Raw genomic sequence first — 20,929 nt, 5'->3', positions numbered from 1 at the left:
CACTATGTCCCAAGACTTAGACAAGGCCCAAAGGGTGCTGTCATGCAGGACTTCTCATCTTATCTAGGACAACATTTGTTCAAGATAGGTTTTCTATCTCATTCACAGTTTACTTACCAGATTATCTTAAGCAGAATCTTGACTAAGCTATCTGAAACTAAGTTTACTGTGCATAGAAGGTGTGTGAGGTTGAACATAACGGTGAGTGGTACTTTCCATGCTAGAACTTTTATGTGATTACACTTTTCTACATTTAACAGTAGTCAGATGACTGCAAAAACTGTGCAGAACCCAATTGAAATAAATAGAATTCTGTTTGAATTCTATATACACAGCAAGGCCTGATGTTATTCAAATAAATACTTCTCAAAATAAATAGTATAATAGAAATTATTGTTAATCTTAAAGACTGAAGTGAAAAGATTAAATTCTACTCTGGCTGACAGAATGTTCTTATGCAGTGTTTGTGGCATATATATCCCAATGCTACATTAGGGAAGAACCCCACAACTAAAACTCACAGAATTTCTTTCTTATGATAATAATAATAATAACAAAAAAAAGGAAAAGAAAACCAACAAAGCAACAAAACAAAGTTTGTCACACATTTATATTGACAGATTAAAACATCCTTTTTCTAAAGCACTACCTTTTTGTTTATTTTAAAGCATACTATAAAATCATTACTAGTGTAATAGCTGAACAAAGCAGCCACGTGCTCTGTAAGGATAGCAGCAAATAATCATTGCATTCATAAAACTGATATATATTATATTTATACCTATATATATGCACATTATATATATATATACATATACACACGTATATGGCCTCATTGCTGTATAATATTTAAATCATTAGGATATATGTTATCCCATAGGTTGTGCTGGTTTCTGTGCTTGGCTGATCACAGTTTGCCCTCACACCTGTGTGCCAGCCTCATTGACCAGCTGCACTAGCACAATTGATGAGAGCAATCAACTGTGGTACAGAGGACAAAAAGTGCTTAGGAAATCCTTTCTATTTTATCCACCTATCCTGCTTCTTACATTCCATAAACCGACATGCCCATCATTATCCTTGTCTGAGAATGTAACAGCCTAATTGCTCATATGGGAACTCAGTAAGAAATTTAACTTTTCTTTTTTCCTTCAGTTTATCACCTTGACTCTAAAATAAACAAATAAATCATCAGCAAATGGAATTTTAAAGTTGTCAGGTATCACCTTTCACCTACCAGTCACTTTCACACATTTCTTTTTTTCCCCTTGCTACTGTTTTTCTCAGCCCTTATCCTGAACATCAGCACTGCTTTAATTCAAAGAAACTGTTTTACAGTGGGTACAATGATGTTTCTGGGTTGGTCCCTGCCAGTCTGAACTTGCAGAATCACTGCCACTAGTTTTATGGGAGAGAGGGCTGATGTTTAGAGAAGCACTATGAGGAACCTTCTATGCTGCAGAAACAATCTGCTGCCACAGATACAGCATCTGCCTGAGAGGAAGAGGAATGTCCCTTGCTGTGTATATGACATAGCTCAGAATAGGGAATGCCTGCTTGTCTACCACAATGATCCACACAATGCAGGAAAGGAGCATGGCAGCTTTGGGAGTTTGTCCTTCCTACTGCAAAGCTGGAATTGCCGTGACTTACCCTGTGCAGTAGGTTGCACTGCAAAGATTACAGAGCTCAGCACTGCTGGGTGGAGATTCCAGACAGGGCCCTGATGACAGGGCGCACCTCATCGCTATATTAATGCTGCTGTACTGGTTGTGGATCTGGCTAGGTTGGGTTTTATGCAGAGTGCCCCATTAAGTAGTGCAGACATACATAATATAAACCAAATAGAGAATTACTTCAGAATAATTCACCAAAACAACATACTAGTTTACTCTATGCTAATGTCAGCAACATAATCACCTCCTGTCTTCTTAGTTTCTAAACAGCTTTTCTGTCTGTGGCTCCCACTGTTTCTAAAGCCAGGTATAGCTCCTGACCCAGAACTGAAGCAGCTGGCACCAACATTTAAATCAGTTTTCCACTGATTGTAGTTTGCCTCAAGCATGGCTGAACTGTAGAAAACTGGGAAACCGTAGAGCTGGGAAAACATCTAGAAAACATGCATGTATTTTTCTTTTAAACAACTTTGTTTTTCTATTTCTGCTGAAGACAAATGCTCTCAGTAGCAAACAGTTTTTTATTGCATAGAAGCAGTATTACAAGAAACGCTTACCTCGTGTTTTGGAGAAATGCATAAATGCATTGATTATGAGCATACTTCATACAGCACGGATAGCAGATAGTATGAAAGCGCTTCAGAAAGCTTCACGGTTGTTCTCTTTTATTTAAAGAGCGTTCATTGGTATCAAACTTATCATCTGCAGAGGTGACCTTTAGAGAGGCTAATGCTGACTGAGGCAAGAGCTTTCTAACCCCTTTAAACAGTGGAGGACTGACTATCTGAAATACTTCTCTGTTTTCCCTTTGAAAAATCCTTTGTAGTTCCTTTCAGAAATGCTGGCTCCCTATACCTCAATTCAGCACCCAGATTTCCTGCTGCTCAGAACCAGTCCTTTGGATTTTAATCAGATAGATTTTCAACATTTCTACACTTTCTCTTCTTTAGGCCCTGAAGATTCACATTTATAACAATTCAACCAATAGTTACAGTTTGACAAGATTCTTATGATGGTTATTTATCAGAAACTTGTGAAGATATTCAAGGTGTCACTTCTATAGTTAGCCAGTGAAACTGCCTAGAATGCTCAGGTATCCGAGACAGTAATATTTCATCAGCAAACATTGATACAGGCAACTAAGGAAAGGGAGGCAATGCCCCTAACAGTCCAGCTTGCTTTGCATTCACAGTTCTATTTAGAAGAGTGAGTATTCTCAGCCAGTGTAACTGTATTAATGTGCAGACACTGTAATTTGCATACATACTTCCAGAATGGTTTGGGAAACATCCCACAAACAACGACCATCTCAGTGGGTCTAGTTCAATGACTCATGTAAACTGCAGATGTTTTACATTCTCCAGCCTTTTTAAATGACAGATTTGTTCATATTCTTTAGGATCATCTGACTAAGTGTGCTGAACAGCATCGTGCAACGTTCGGCTTCTGATATCAGCTAGCACCACATTTATAGTAAGGTAAGACAGCTTTAAAATGTACTGTTTTCATTATTGGCAAGGAAAAAAAATATCTTTCTCCTAGCCCTGCCAATTAATGTTTAAATTATCTAGAAGCTTGTTTAACTGTTGTACATTTTATAGTTATTAGTATTTTTATGTCTAGTTAATGTTAATTTCTAACTTTGACACCTTTTAGAGACCTCTAATGTGATATTTCAGTGAATTCTGTGGTTTAACTGTGCAGGATTTAAGAAGTAATAATTCTTGTATCGATTTTAAAATGTATTTGCTTGATCACTTTCTAGTACGCCTGCTTAAGTGGTTTTGTGGCAGTCTTCTACATGAAACACTCACCATAATCATAAATGCCTAATGGAGCTGAATACTAATTACTCTTTCAACTGACGGAGTTGGAAGAGCATCAGAGTGTCCCACTGCATTGCATTATTCTTATTTATAGAAGCATCCCGCTGATGAAGACAGTAGCATGGACAGGATTATTTTTAAAATGAAGCATTTGGTATTATTCAAAATTATTTTCTGTTTCCTTTTTCATTGCAGAAAATGCCGTGCCATGTTTTGTGTGGGGGTGTGTGGGTGGAAATCCCATAGGACATGTATATATTTTTAGTTGCTTGTAGTGTAGGGCTTTTTTGGTTACAGTTAGCTAATCCTTGCTGTTTACCTTACTGTTCCAATGGCAGAAACACGGCACATCTTGCTGCAGATTAAGGTACTATTCACATATAAGGGCAATTGTTAAATGATTGCTGTTAGTATAATGTATATTAATGACAAATGATAGCATTAATAACCTGGTAGGCTTTCTAAAAGGACAGATATTCTTTTATTTGGGGCTCAAAATCCACCTAAGTAGAAAAGGAAAAGCAACTATGCATTTTTTGTCATCAAGAGGAAGAAAAATAGTACAGTGAAATCATTCACAAATGTTTGCAAATCCAGTTTAACCATTTGGAATTCAGCAAAATCTTATTTTCTCTCTCTACTTGTTCAAAAGTTTCAATACCTTTATGAGCATCTAATTACAGAATTGTATCTTTAAATAGGTGCAAGAAAATTTAACCCTTTGATTGTAATAGCATTTTCACTGTTTGGCATATTTCTTTTTGTTATATCCAATCTACTTACAGTATGTTGTTTTGTATTCCTATGGAATACTTTTATACTGGTATTCTTCATTCTTTAGCCCACTTAAAGCAAATACTCATTGAAATGATATAATTTTGCCCTATTTTGGTGAACTGCATAAAAGAGGCTTTTCCTCCTTTGTATTCAAATTGCTGCTTATACCTAGATTGGAATATGAGAGGGCAGAAAAGAGTCCAAAGCATGCATGATCAGAACAGGGCTTGTATCAGGCCAAAAACATGAAGACCCTCAGATACTAGGAGACAGAACTGGCTCTGAAGATAGCTTTTATTAGCCAGTAGGCTTTTCTGTCCCCATGTGACACAATTTTATGTCATACAACAGTAATTAAGAAAGAAAATGTTCAGTTCGTTCTGTGGACTGAAAATACTTTCCTGCGGCAATCCAAGTCATTTCAACACCATAGGATAATTTTAGATTAGCAAGCTTTATAATTATAACGAATCTAGGAAATGAATGATAATGAGCAAAAGATATAAAGACCTCAGAAATGTATATAAATAACATGATCCCATTTGTTCAGACTCTCTTGTGCAATTATGAGTCAAATTGGTAGGTCTGAAAAAAGATGATTATGAAAACTTGGTTCTGAGCCAACATGGCCTTGCCACCTGGCAACAGTCTCACATGCAGCTGTGGGAACAGCAGGAACTGCTTTCTTACTATGGTTGGGGAGCGATCTCAAAAGGGGTTGCAAGCTGAAGAGAAGGGAAAGGTGATCTGCATGTGTACGTACTGTAACACACACTCACAATAATCTCCAACTGGGAGATTGTTTCTGGACTTCCTTCATACAAAATAAGTTAGATTTTGTTGTTGTTGTTGTTTGTTTCCTTCAAATTAAGAGCAAGAAAATAGAAATAACCATAATTTCTTGCTAGGCAGTTATTCTGGTTAACAACAACAACAAAAAAGGCTTGGTGCAATAATTTAAGTCCTGCAAGTTTTCTGGGCTTGTGATTTACATGATGTGCATCCAGAACAGAAGTCACATCAACAGTGAATCCAGGTTAACATATATGCCCACAGATCCCCACTCCTTTCAAATGCACATAGCTGGACCAATGAACTAAGATGATGGGTTGTATTACACCATTTTCTAGATATTAAGTTTCTAGGTAATTTCTAGTTTCAATACTGTTCAGAAATTGTGAGAGTTGAGCCTAACTAGGACTGAAATATCTCAGAGAAGGTCATAAAGAGAACCAGAGAATCACCAAGGATGGAAAAGACCTCCAAGACCATCCAGTACAACCATCCTCCTATCACCAATACTTCCCAATAACCATGTCCCTCAGTACAACATCTAAATATTTCTTGAACACCTCCAGGGTCAGTGACTCCACCACCCTCCTGGGCAGCCCATTCCAGTGCCTGACCACTCTCTCTGAGAAGTATTTCCTAACATCCAACCTGAATCACCCCTGATGTAACTTGAGGCCATTCCCTCTTGTCCTATTGCTAGTTACATGGGAAAAGAGGCAAACTCCCACTTACCACAGCCTCCCTTCAAGCAGCTATAGAGAATGATAAGGTCAGCCCCGAGCCTCCTCTCCAGACCATCTGGAGAAGCTCTGTCAGCTAATTCTCATAAGGTTTGTGCTCCAGACCCCCACAGCTTCACTGCCCTTCTCTAGACACACTCCAGGCTCTCAATATCTTTCTTGTAGTGAAGGGCCCAAAACTGATCACAGTATTCAAGATGCAACTTCACCAGGGCTGATTTCAGAGGAATTATCACTTCTCTGCTCCTACTGACAACGTTATTTCTGATACAGGCCAGAATTCCACTGGCAGAGAATGGCCACTTGGGAACTCTGCTGGCTCTTCTACAGCCCAGCATCAATCAATACCCCCCCAAGAAACACCACTCTTGAGCTAATCCAAAGCTTTTATTCTTTCTACTGGCTCTTAGTACTGTATTTTTAGCAAATGCAACTCTTCTTAAGTCCTGAACAAGCACAAAAGGACAAAGTGTTAGTTGATGGGATGAATTAGATTCAGCATTTTTATCCATACTGTATACATTATTGTATCATTTATTTGTTAAATGAAGTAGCTTTCAGAGAATTAGCTGAGAGCAGAGTGATTGTGTGCTTGCTTAAAAACGAAGCCATTTCAAACATCCTAACCCCGATTTTCATCTGCTTTAGAAAAATGTCATCTTTAATACTGTTGTTCCATAAGTGCATTGGCAGGAAGCTTAAGAACGATAGGAGTCAGTGGTTGAAGTTTAATACCCGAACACCTTTGCAAATCAGAAGTAACAGTGGAAAACTCTGGTAAAAGCTCAGCTTTTTACTCTTTGAAGGGGCTAAAGCATGAAGAGAACCCAAAACACATACAAGTGATGTCAAAATTCTTTCTGCCTGTGGGGATTTCCACCCTCAGTTAGCCTAGTAAAGCCTTTCTAGATTTCCTCACAGTTTTCCTCTGCCACTGTCCTGATTTTCTCAGGTAATTAATACATTCTCAGCCAGTTTGCCTGTCATCTCACTCACAGCAACTCCACTGTAAATACACCATGTATTTTAGCCAAACAGGCAGAGAATCGTGATAGCACTATGACAAATAGAAAAAGTACTAGATTGAGGATGAGTCAGCAAGAAAGCACTGTGAAAGCTGAGTCCAAATACCATGCATTTATAGATTAATTAAAATTAGACCAGGGCTACTTTCAGCCATGTGTCCCAAATCCACGTACTTAGAAAACGCTTTATAATAATTAAAGAAAATTAAAAACAAAATTCTTTTTTTATCAGTAATATCTGATTAGACACATAGTACAATATAATAAATAAATTTAAAAGATAACTCAGATTATTTTTCCTATGTATACCAACATAGAAAGCCAAGAACAGCAGCAAGATGTTTTTCCTCTCAGACACAAATGGGTACAGCTGTCTACTTTTAGGATGAATAATGGCTACATTCCTTGTGACCTTATGAATCTTTCCCTTTTTCAGTACTCTTAAGTTACACTTCACAGCAATCAAAGCTCACAATTTTATTGAAATATGTACAAACAAATAACAAACCCAACTTGTTTTGATAACACTGTCTACCAACATTTGCGAAAGGGAGAACAAATGATGCATTGCTCCACAGAAATAGGAATCTTAGCCTATGTACGGTGTTCAAATGTGGCAGGAGAGTTAATTTTTTCCTTTTTTCACCTTTTTCTGGCTAGCATTTTTTTTTTTTTTATTTTTCATAAACATAAGATGAAATGTTACTTGCAGAAGTGCTATTTTCTTGAGGAAGATTACAGTTAAAGGGACCAATATCCACTTTGCACTCCATGGTAGAATTATTAGCGGCCATACAGCACAGGGCAAAGAAAGGTAGCCTGAGCTGTCATACACTATTTGAATTGATTGGAAGCAAATCTGGGGTGCATGCTCCCCTCTCTGCCTTTTTACCATCTTAACATAACTCACAGACAATGAAAGCTAAGTAACAGAAAACAGATTTTATCAGTAACAAATCTCATCCTGCCTAAACCACAGCAAAACTGCTACAGAAGACAGGTAAACGAGAAAGTAGTAAATCAGTAAAAAAAACCGAAACCAAATCTAACAAAACCAAAACCTACTTGTACTCACGCTCTACTATGAAATGAACATTCCTTCCAAAGGCCTTTCCCTCTTTCATCAAAGTTGCATAGATCTCCCACACCTTTGTATCTTATCTCAAGTCTAGCCTCATTTTGAGCACCCATGTGAAAGTCAGACAGGAAATTTTACTCTCTACTTGCTGAAGGTTGTGTTCTCTTCTCAATGGAAATAAAAGCAAACATCTTCTACAAGAAATTGTTATACATATTCAGGCCTGCTGACAGGAACACCTACATGTGCAGAAATTCTGAGGGAGATGCTGTGCTTGAAGGGCTGGTATTCGTACCATTGAAATATTAAACTTACCGGTGACTTCCCCTGTTGTGATGGTGGAGCTCTTTCTAGGAATCTTTGCAGTACAGGTGGGCTTTGTGAGCTACAAGCCTTTATCAAGACCAAGGATACCTCAACAGAAGAAGCATCCTGGTTAGTACAGTAAAGGTTGATCATCCAGTTATCAAACTATTAGCTGTATTCAAACTGTTGAATTGGATAGAAATTGATCTTAGGCAGAAAGAATCTAAAAAACGTTTTCTGGCTTCTTTAAAAATACAGAGTATAATTGTGGTATTAGTGTTTCCCAGATGTGAAGTCACATTGAGAATATTGTCTATTTATTATACTTAATGTAATATATATATGTGTGTGTGTGTGTATTAACTCCTGTAAACATTGCTAAGAAGCATTTATTGCTTTCCTTAGGGTTTAGTCAGCTAACGAGAAAAAAAAACCAAAACCCACTCAGTAAGGCCTCAGAATCAGGGTTCAAATGGAACATTTGCAGCTAGAAATTTTACTGGGGAGTAAAGCAATAGAACTAATGTCAAAAATGTCACTCCTAGCTCTCACTAGAGGTGGCTTTAAAGGTTTGGTGCTGATGTTTCAAGCTGTTCTTTCTTTTATGAGGAAAAAAAGTCATTTCTGCTGTCACCTCTCAGAATTGCTGTCATTCAGCTCTTGAAGGGAAACCACTACCAATGCAACTGAAGCTGTCAAGCAAAAAAAGTCCTGAAAACATGGCTGGTTTCCTTTTGATGTCCATTGATGATGTGGCTTCCTATGGTGCTATTCCCACTGTATAGCATTGTGGCTATTTGTTAACAAGCATGCATCACTGAAATAGGTAACAGCAGTACTTAACTGTTTCTAAAAACTTGTAGGCAGATTGCTACAATATTAATAAAAAGCAGCCATTAAAAATCGACTATTTTTTAAAAAGGAGAGTCCTAACGGCTCAACTTGCCAGAGCAGCTCTGTGCCCCATAGGCAGGATAATCCTAAGGCTTACCTGACTAATAGGAGAGCAAACATAGGAAGTAGGATGGATATGTTCTACTTTCAGTGAGAGAATACAACACCTGGCCTCAGGTTTAAGCATGATTACACAGGCACTGAACAGAGATCTCCAAAGCAGTGCCTATAAGCACACAAAATGTGCCTGTAGCAAGATGCCTTTTTTTCTTACTCACTTGGAGGAGCTACACAGACCTCGTCATTAGAAGTGGTAACAATTGCTTATGACACCATAATTCACATTCATGGTGCATTCACTTTGATAACCTTTGATACTATGCAGACTAAATGATGGTTTAGGTTACATATATGGCTTAGGTTACGTATATGATGTATAACTTCTTTTCCCCTATCAAATTAAATTGATATTTAATTATTTTGATTATTTGGTGTTTGCAGGTGCATAATTTAAATAAGAAGATACAAGGAATTGTCATGCTTGCACTGTTGGCATTTTTGTACTGTCCAAAACATTCGCCTTCCACATTCTTCACAGTGCAGTAACTAAGTTAAAAGGATCATTCATTCTTGGTTACGAATATGAAGTACATTATTTTCCTGTTCAGTGTGAAACATTAAAAAATATCAAATACAGGATAATGTTTTATTGTTAGAATACAGCAAGTAAGACACGTTGTCTCATGCATTGACAACATGGATAGGTTTGCAAGCAATGATTATTGTAAGTACCAAATTCATAAATAATTGTTCCTGTCTATACATCTTACAAGTTAGACAGTTGGCAGCAGAACTTTTAACACAGTTTCAGCCAACAAGGACAAGGAATCATGGAAGTTGTTTTATACAGTATTACTTTCACAATAAATTAAGAGATCAAAACAAATGCCTTACATTTCCTGGGACTTCTCAGACAAAATTAAAATGGAAAAAAAAAAAAAATGGAGTGAAGAGCAGAGCTCAAATTACAGCTACATGCATAGGTGAAATTGATAACTTAAGCTGTTATTTCTTACGGCAGATGAGAAAAAATAAAAGTTGGATTTCGTATTTACAATGTAAGAATAGATGCAAAGATGACCATGCTGACCCAAACAAAGAAGCTGGGGGAAGGATATTGCTTCCACCTTGGAGGTTTTAGTCAATCTGTCCCTTCTGGGAAAATCTTCAGGATAACTGCTGATATCCTAGAATATGTATACATACATGCATATATGTATATATCCTAGAATATGTATATATGTAATACTCTAAGAATCAAAGGAACACAGTCAACTCCATGTCCCTAGTGCCTTAACATTTTTTTTTTTTTTTCTAATGAGACAAAGCTTTGTTAATTTTGATGAATTTCTTTAACAAACTGTTCTGAGGATTTGTGAGAGCTGAGCTGAGACTACCTTTTTTTTTAGTACAGTCTCAACACTGCAGATGTTTGCAGGAGCAATGCCTTCCATCCCAGTCCTTCTATTCTTTGCTGACAGATTCCTACAAAAAACGATTATTTTCTAAGGGATGTAAGTGAACAAGTATGTTCTTTTAATTCTTTTTTAGCATAGAGGAGAAAGGTATTTAGGTAGGTGTATAAATACTTCAATTTCTACTAGAAATACTGTCTACTAGACTAGACTGTATTGTTTTGAAACAAACAAACAGTTTGTATTCCAGTAAATTAATACTGACTGCACTACTTACCACAGTTCCCGTGTCCAGATCCTCACTTGCTTACCCTTCATTTTGATCTGCTCTTGCTTTCTAGGTAACTGTGTAGCTTTTATCACTGCAGTGATAAAACTGACCACACAAAAGCCAGTCACGTAAAATCCTGTTGCTTTGAGACCTTTCATATAATAAAACAATTCACATCTTGTTTAAGGGTATTTTACACTTAAGGGAACTAGAGTACAAAACCAAATCAGTATGTAGTCAGTCTACATGCATTCTGTATAACGAAGGAAGACTAAGAAATTAAGGAATTTATTATAGGAAAAATAGTGTTAATTGTGAGGTAATGACCTATTCTGTACAAACGTTGTTGACACTGAGGATAGTTTCAAGCCAAAATGAAAAGCATCTGTGTATAGTATCTAAAATTACTCCTACATGAAACTTGGGAATGTGGGAATGTTTAACCAGGAAATACGTGACTAGGTGGAAGTCATGTGCAACTTATGATGCTGAAGTTTGCTTTGTTTTTTTCCCTTGCATAGAACTGCATTGTGGAGCATAAATAAACCTCCAGATTTTACTAGGAATGTTTTGTTCAGCTTAACCCCTATTTTGAGAGGGAAAAGCTGCTTTTGATTTCTTGATGGTAAGAATGTTTATACCAGGAGTTACGTCAGAGTTGGTACTCTGCTCTGATTTGAGACTACTTTTTTTTCCTTTATTTTTATTTCCTTGTGTAGATAAACCCCAAGTATGTCACACAGGAAGTCTCTGGAGATCTGTATGTTTAACATGACAAGGATCTGGGGCAAAAGATCAGTGTAAGTACTACTCTGGAAGGAAGTACTTCCAGTCTGTGCTGGATTTAAAGTAAGCTTCCTGTCTTTGGCTTGTGATGTTCCTGCTCTACTTCTTCATATTAAAAGGCATCAGTGCAATATTAAAGCCCTTCACACCAAATAAAGTACAAGCATGGACTTCTGCCTCTTCACCAGCATATGCCACCAGACTTTCTGGTGCTATCATATTGTGTTTTCCAGGAAGAGAAATGCTATAATGTTCCTCCAGCTACATTTAAAAAAAAATAAATCTAATTCTCCCATTGGTTTCTAATTACTGTTGAAGGGTTTGACAAAGTTAAAAAGCAATTCAAAAGCCAAATCCTTTAGACAAGATAAAAATAGACTGTGCTAAAAGAAGGAGGACAATGAAAAATATCGATGGAGTGAACAGACTGATGCTTTCTTCATAATTTAGATATTGTAGCTTCTTGGCATCACACATTTTCTAAATAGATTTCACTGGATAGAACTGATTTTCTCCCCCCCCTCACCTACCACTCTCCTTTCTTAAATAACCTTGTGTTTCTTTTTGCATGATAGATTAGATACCTTAAATAGTTCTATTCCCTAATCAGTATTTGTTAGCTTCCTAGAGTCAGATTTTATTGCTAGGCAACTAAACAAGACATCACATTAAGCATTTTGCTGTATCTCTGGCTGTCTCCATTACATATTTACATGTATATCTATAAATTTATCTAAGTGCAAGTAAAAGCTTCACAGGTAGACCTCCTGCCTATGTTATAGGTACTGAACTGATATGGAAACTGGGTCATTAGTAGTCACAGGAACTTGGGAAAAAGACACTGTTCCCTCCCCACTTGACAGAAGTATTTTCCTTACATGAAACCAGCTTTAAGGACAACTTTGATGCTTAAAATTACATCAGTCTTTTGAGCTCTTCAAATGTGTATAAATATAAATACATACAAATTTGTATATTATCCACCTCAATCCATATTTTTTAAAATCAGGATCCTTCAGTACTTTTATGAAGATATTGACTACTATAGTCATCTATCTGCAAGTTTTCCAAAGGAATCACAAGGCAGATCAGTTATTTGAAAAACCAGCAGCAGGGCTTCAGCAGACAGTAAAGAAAACACTCATTCCATAGTTTCAGCACAGCTCAAACATTTCTATAAATTCACATCTGCCTTCTTAGTGCTTGGCTGCATTTCCAAAATCTTTTGGCAATCTTCTAATAATGAGACATCCTCAATAACATCAGAATGTTATTACTAAGCATTTATTCTTTTTTTCTATCTATTTCATCTCTGCAGCTAAACATCTCTTCTGAAATTGAAGAAGGGCTTCTGATATCACTCATTGTCATGACCATTAAAAAAAAGCTTATATTGGTTTGTAATCATCTCATGTTAAGCAGTTTATTATATTTCTGTATGCACGATGTATGAATCTGTCTTAGAATCATAGAAGAATTTAGGTTGGAGGGGTTGTTTGAAGGTCACCTCTTTCATAGCCCCGATAAAGGCTTGGCTAATCTCAGACATTCAGAACCTTGTACTGTTTAATTCTGAAAAATCTCCATGAACGGAGTTCCCACAGCCTCTCAAAGGCCTTACTGCAGTGCTTAGTCTCCTCCATGGTGAAGAACGTTTGTCCCTGTGCACAGTGAGAGCTGTCTTTCACTCTTTCACTGTGCACCTTTGGAAAGTGGCTATTTTTGTGTTATCTATAACTACTCTGTAGGTGGTAAAAGAAAAAAAAAAAAAAAGAAAAAAGATGTGTTTGGGTTCCTCATAACTAAAACAAGCCTCAGTTCTCTCAGCTTCAGGTCATGTAATGTGCTCCAGTCCCCTAGCCATCCTAATGGCCTGCCTCTGGACTCCTTCCAATTTGTCTGCATCTCTATCCTGCTGAGCACCAACACTGGCTGTAGTGGCCTCACAAGTGCTGAGCAGAGGGGAACTGCAGCTTTCTCTAGTATGCTGGCTTTGCTCATGCAGATGCAGTCTGGCATGTGGTTGGCCTTCAGTCCTTCCAAGAGTTCGCTGCTGACTCATACTCAGCCCTCCTGCCCATAGTCCTGTTCAGCCTTAACAGAAGGCTGAATCTTACCTACTTGGACTAGGCATGTTACTATAATCGCCCATTAGACAATCACCTAAGTTAACTGACTGACTTATGTAGCTAATTTTTTAAATACATGCTTTGGACAGCACAAGCACCTTCCAATACTCACTTTAAGCTGTGTTCTGAATGACACTTTTGACTTAATTCTGATCCTCAGTAGCTTCACAGGGAGCTTAATGGATACCTTTTTTTTATTCTGATGGGCTCATATAGTACATTTAAAGGTGGTTAGTATAAATAGAGGAACTGATCTGATCCATTTGCAGTTCTAATTTTGGTTCAGATGTGATTAAAGTTGTTCTGCTGTCCTTCCTGTTCAGATCAGAAATAGATTGGTAACTGACTCATGTTAGAAAATATAACATTTAAAAATAGAAATGATCACATGTGTAGGGTGATCCCATGGAAGGGTACTTCAGGTGGAAGTAGGCTTTAGACGCTTTTCTCGCTTTCTTGTCACAGCACTGATATTATTTGTGTTTCCCACACAGAACTACTACTTTTCTCAGCTCTCACTGTCACTTGCCATATTTAGTAACTGAGGCAATCTAGCAAGTAAAGTCAAGGAAATAGAGTAAGGCTACAGGACTGCACTCTAGCAGGCGTTTTAATGGCGCTATCAAGTGTACCACTTTTATAGAGGCAGGCAATTAGCCTCTCCTTGATCTGCAGAAGTAGGTGACAGATAACACCAGCTATGGTGACGGATTGTTTTAGACATGTAAAAAAACTAATAGCACAGGTATATTACACATAAGGCAGTTATTAGCTCTCAGTTTAAAGAGAGGCTTGTGTCCTTCCATTAGGAATCCACTAGGATGTTCAGTAACTACAAAATGAGGTTATTACATCTCATACTCCTTAAGAAATAGTTCAGTTTAAATCCCAGGGTGCTGCATATTAATAAGCTATATCTACTGTAAATAAAATTCATCGTATTATATTCTATTACTGTATTACTTTTAAAAAAATTATTTAGCCAGGCTTTTTTTTCTTAATACACGAGACAGCTGCTGCAGAGTAACTATTTCTGAGAGGATATAGATGAAAACACATAAGTTACCAAATAAGGAAAAATAACATCTTCCATATTAATTGTGTTGGTTTTTTTTTGTTGTTTTAATTTAATTTTATGCCATACAAAGTCCTTTAAATTAGCTTAACTAAAAAAACCTGTTGGTTTTGATGTCATATAAAACAGTTTTTTAATTAATTTACGTTATTATACTCCTACACTTCTACCTACTTTTTACATGGACTGAGGTCCTATAAAGGACTAAAGAATAAGAACATTGATTTTTCACTTTGACAAAAAGCTACGGTTCGTTAAAAAAGAAAGTAAAGCCTTCTAATGGAGGTAATTCATCCACCTTCCTTTCCTTAACAATACATCAAAAAATAGCAAAAGTAATTTAAGTCATGAATCCATACCTAGACTAAAGAAGGGTATTTTACTGAATCATTAGATTTCTTAGTTCTCTCAATGATTTATTTGTGATTAACTACAAAACTTGCATTTTTGATACAATATTTCTATTAAGTCACGATGCTGCTTGCCAGAAAAACATTCTGAAAGAAGTACATAAATTATAAAACTTCAGGTAAAATATGTTGGAATTTCAGGATAAATACATAAGCAGATTCTAAACATAACAGAAAAAACAGAGTAAGCCACGTATTTAGCATGTACCTCTTCACACACGCAAACAACATACACCCGTGCATGCACACTATAACACAGCAGAAAACATAACAGCAAAGCAGCAAAATCCCAGACTACAGCAAATGAGAATTTGCTCAAATGCAACAATCACAGACACAGAAATAAAGAAAAGTAGCTACTTACTTTGAGAAGGCCTCAGGTATACAGGAATCTCCAACAAGATATCCTCACCTTCACCACCAACCTTTAAAGGACGTCTGGGAAGGAGTGGATCCTGGCTTCACCCCTTACTGTCCCTCAAGGGCATTGCATGCACCTGAGGTACCTTGGGTTGGCCCTTCCTTTTAAGCAGGTGCTTAATCATTTGGTCTGGTCATGACCCAGCCTTTTTGCTACATATAACATGTCATATTTGGATCATTGGAACCTGGAGTTTCTACCTTGAACTCGCTGACATCAGTAGAACTGATTTGCATGCATTCCTCCAGTACAAGCCAAAATATTTATTTTTTGAATAAAATAATTGAGGGATTCTTATTAAGTGGAAGGTTGTGCCTGAAAAAGGAAATAGCATCCTATTATATAAAGTTGTTTCCAATTGTTGGGTCAGCTGTGGGAGCACAGGTGAGAGTAATTTGGCCATGCTCCCAGAAGGGGTGGAGCTTGACTCCATCTCCTCTAAGACCTCATTTAAGGGCAGACCACCACTAAGGCAGCATCTCTTGGAGTTTGCTCTCTGGTGGAGATTTCCCTGACTTTTCCTAGCAAAGACATTCATATTGGTGAGTTTTTCTTTATGAATAATCTTTTGAATATTTGCTATCATCTTTGTTGTCATCTTCATATCATTCAACCTTACATGATATATATAATGGAAACCACTTGCAGTTGGGTTTAAAATGAACGACTAACCTAATGAGTGATAACACTGTTTCAAAATCAAAGCAGAGGGTATGTAGGCAGAAACTTATTTTCTATGTATGTAGCTTTACAATGTAAAAGCAAAGGTGATAAGAGGGCTGGAGTATTTCTTCTATGCCAACAGATTGAGAGAGCTGGGGATTTTCAGCTTGGAGAAGAGATGGCTCTGGGAAGACCTCATAGGTTTTTCTAGCACCTGAAGGGGGTCTACAGGAAAGCTGGGGTTGTACTTCTTATAAATGCATGTAGCGACAGGACAAGGGAAAATAGTTTTAAACTGGTAGAGGGTAGATTTAAATTAAACAATAGAAAATCTTTACTGTGGGGGTGGTGAGGCACTGGAACAGGTTTCCCAGAGAGGCTGTGGATAGAGAGGGTTTCCCTGGAGGCATTTAGTGCCAGGCTGGATGGGCTGTGAGCAACCTGGTCTAGTGGGAGGTGTCCCTGCCTGTAGCAGGGAGTTAGAACTAGATGACCTTAAAGGTCCCTTCCAACCCGAAACATTCTGTGGTCCTCTGGTTTTGTGGAAACATAGTCTGAATAATGAAAGCCAAAATGTTCTGGTAACATGTATGAACTACTTACTGATGGTGTTAATGCATAATGCGCAGATAATCTGTAAACAGTGAAGATAATTAGAGGCCTGGAACATCTCCCTGAAGAGCAAAAGCTGAGAGACCTGGTGCCATTCAGCCTAGAGGAGACTGGACTTATTATACTTATAAATATCTAAAGGGTAGGGGTCAAGTGATGGAGCCAGTCTCTTTTCAGCAGAGCATAGTGGCAGAACAAGGGACAATGGGCACAATCTGGAACATGGGATGCTCTATCTGAACATCAGGAAGATAAATTCTTTTATTGTGAGTGTGACAGAGTGCTGGGACAGGTTGCCCAGAGAGGTTGTGGATTCTTCTGGGGCCTGGATGCCTATGTGCGTTATCTGCTGTAGGGGACCTATGTTAGCAGGGGAGTGGTCTTGATCTCCAGAGATCCCTTCCAACCCTTGCAATTCTGTGAAACTGTCTTGAAATATAACTTTAAATATACCCTTTACAATCTAATTTATGATATTAATACTTCTTATCACTGAGATCTTTATGAACAATATTGACAATGGGTTCTTCAGAATAAAATATCACATCTTTGTTTTCCAGTGGCTTGTGGTAAATTGTGCAAGCAAAATGTTAGGCTGACCTATTTTTTCCCTTAGGAAATAGTACATTGAATCTACATGACCAGAATACTTTCCAGTTCTCATAAGTAAATCTGAGGCTCTGGTATGTGATTGAAATAAAGGAAATTGAGGTAATAATTGTGCCTGTTAGTATAAATCGAGCTGTACCACCTCTTACTTATATAAAAATTGTCTGTAAAGTCCAGATCTGGAACAGATTATCAATGGTTACCAATGTTAAACTGCTTGGCTTGTTTGTTTTTTCTGATAATTTATAGCTGTTCTGCATTTTATCTGGCAATTACCTCTTGCACAGAAATGGCTTAAACTTCTTTTGCTTTTACAGCTTAAAGTCAAAAGCCATTCTTTTCTGTCAAATATGGTTATGTCATTATGAAGTGTAAATTGCTGTGTCATATTTAAACTTGGTAATTCTTCTATCCAGCTGGGTTAGGATGGCAATAACTTTTAAATCTCTGACAGGTATTCCTGAGAACTTTTGAACAAAATGGATTCAATTATTTCACTATGTAAAGCAAATTTTGACTCATCCCCTGTATCAATAACTCCACTAAGATACTTGATTTTTCTCAGTTACTCAGATGATTGTATGTCTTTTAAGTTACAGATATAACATTTCTTCTATGAAAACAGCAAGACTGATTGTGATATTTTCTCAGTCATGTGTGATGACACTTTTGGAATCATTGCAACCAATTGCTAACTACTGGTGTTGACTCAGGCGTAAGATTTTTCCAAAGGCGTGCTTATTTAGAGACTAGTGTATCATGTTTCCATCTGTTGGGTAAATATCTTTTTGACTGAGTGTAAAACCTCAAATGTAAGTCAACCCAGATGCTCAAGAAATTTCTCGTCTAACTGCTGAAAGGCAACAAGGTGAGATAAAGAATCCTTTCAAAGCATTTGTCAAGCAGAGGACAGTAGTATCCTGTCACAGGCAAGCAGAAACTCCTTTGGATTGCCTTTGTAGTAGAGTAGTAGTTACCTGAGACTGTGGACACCAAAAATCCCAAGATTAAAACCAGTAATCCTTGAGAAAGTGCAAACATCTTACTGATAACATATGATTACCCAGCAGGTGGGAGATGTAAATCAGTAGCTTGGAGAGAATCAGGAGATATGAGAATGGCAGAGGGCTGTATGCTCTACGGTTGCATTCCAGGAAATCTGACCTTGGGTTATTTTGGATACTGGCTGATAGAAACCTTTTCCTTGCTCTTAGATTATAGTGGCTGAAGAAATTTGCATCCTTTTTCCATTTTATCCTACTGAATTTACAGATGGGATTGATGTGAGCAGGTGGGACTGAAATCCTATTGTGTAAGCTCCCTTCTTGCCTGGCATAGCAGAGATTTCCCTTTCCCTCACAGGGACAGAAGCACAGAATTATCAAGGTTGGAAAAGACCTAGAAGATCATCCAGTCCAACCATCACCAATACTTCCTAGTTAAATCATATCCCTCAACATAACATCCAAACATTTCTTGAACGCTCCCATGGTCGGTGACTCTACCACCTCCCTGGACCATTTGGTAGATAGACATTGGAAGTGTTCCTTCAGTGTTCTAAAAACAGTATATTCTTTGGTAAATACACTCAGTCCTGCTGACTGAGATTAATTAACCCCTTTGTTGGAACAGTTTCTGTACTCCTGTGACTTCACATGGATAGATCTGAAAGCATCTGTTGATCAATTAGAAAACTGCTGTGCAACACTGGTGTACTCTTATTGGGCCCCAATTTCTTGTTTCTTTTTTGTCTGTTGGTGTATTTGCCTAGCATAAAGCAAAACCAAATTAATTAGGAGAGATTAAGTGAGCATGAAAGATGGGCAAATTCATTCTGTTGGCCAGGACAGAACTTTTTTGGGCTCAGTTATGACTTCTATTGAATACAGCCACTGGGGGACTTAGTGACCCTACAGCCCTTCAAATTCATATGATTTTAGGAAACACAGTTTCCTAACATGAGCAGCTTGCTAACCTATGTTTTTTTCCTTTTATTCTGTATTTCACTTATATTCTAACTAAGGCACTGAACAAGTGTGGCCTTGGTATAAGTTCCTCTTGTTACTTTCTCAATAATTTTTCTGTGCTTTCCCAGTCTTGGCCTGCAGAATAGGAATCAGAGTGGAAGTAACTATCTAGACTGTAGAATCTGCTGCTGCAGGCATCATATCTCATAAAACCATCCAAGCTTGATTTTGAAACTATTTTTTTTCAGTACAGATAAGGTGATGGGTGATATATTCCTCATTGCTTTACAACCAGTGTTTCTGGACTTGTAGGGCCCCAGCTCTACTCACTGCTAGAAGAGAAGGCCTCTGTTAATAGCAATCCCTCCGAGTAAGCTTTCTTTTGTAGCTGATAAAATGCAGGGATATGCATATGAAAATATAGTATTTAGATCTTTGTTTATTTCCAGTTACCCTTGTTAGAATGCTATTCTAGGACTCAAATTCCCTTCGTTTTCCAGTCTTCACAGCTATATAAAACCTCTACTTGGTAGGTAGTTACCCAGCTTGCAAACTTGATAGTGCAGTTTCTTGGTTAGTTACAATATATATACCTTTCTTTAAGATATGTTTGTTCACAGTGGTGAGTTAAGGGAGTAAACACACTATTGTTTTGTCATTACATATTCCACGTAGAATGGAATGAGTGATGTGGGAGATCCATGGTTGCTTGGATTCCCTGAGTATTACAGGGCTGAGACTGAATACAGAAGCCTTGTAAATAAAAATATTCTAGAACATCTCAGCTGTGTGTTTAAAGTCAACATTAGACATTTTTCTCTGTTCATGGGGAGAATTTATTTTTAAAATGAACTGAAAAGTGGTATTAATATCTTTATATTTATTAATATATTTTCAGTGAAAATACTTAAAAAGAAATAGCCTATGGTTTTTGGCCAGAAACAGGGAAGAGAACAATATTCTTAGAATTCCATTTTCCAGCTTTTTATTTTTGTGAATCCGAACTTCCATATTCCTCAGTGATTATCTGTAAATAAATTCTAAACATGTAGGGATTTGTCCATTCTTAGCCACACTATTAAATTGTTCTGTTCTTTCATTTCTGGATGAATTCCTGAACTGATACCAGAACAGTCTGAGTTGATTCTGAGGTGTATGACTAGGATTATAACTGAAGCGTATTCTTTTCTATTTTTAAAATTAAGGTTTAATTGGAGTCCTATGGGTAGGTTTAGTCTTCAGCTGATGTTCCAAAGATTTAATAGCTGCCCCTGAAGAGGGAAATAATATGCAGTTTTAAGAATAGTTATCAAGCAGTCGTTAAAAAAAATATTAACTATTGGGATAGGGTGGAACTTCCTTTCCATTTTCTTTTGAGTTGCTTACTGATGCTTTTA

Source organism: Coturnix japonica, chromosome 5 (genome assembly GCF_001577835.2).
Source record: "Coturnix japonica isolate 7356 chromosome 5, Coturnix japonica 2.1, whole genome shotgun sequence".
In the NCBI taxonomy this organism is placed as follows: domain Eukaryota; kingdom Metazoa; phylum Chordata; class Aves; order Galliformes; family Phasianidae; genus Coturnix; species Coturnix japonica.
Note: the sequence above shows the minus strand (reverse complement) of the source record.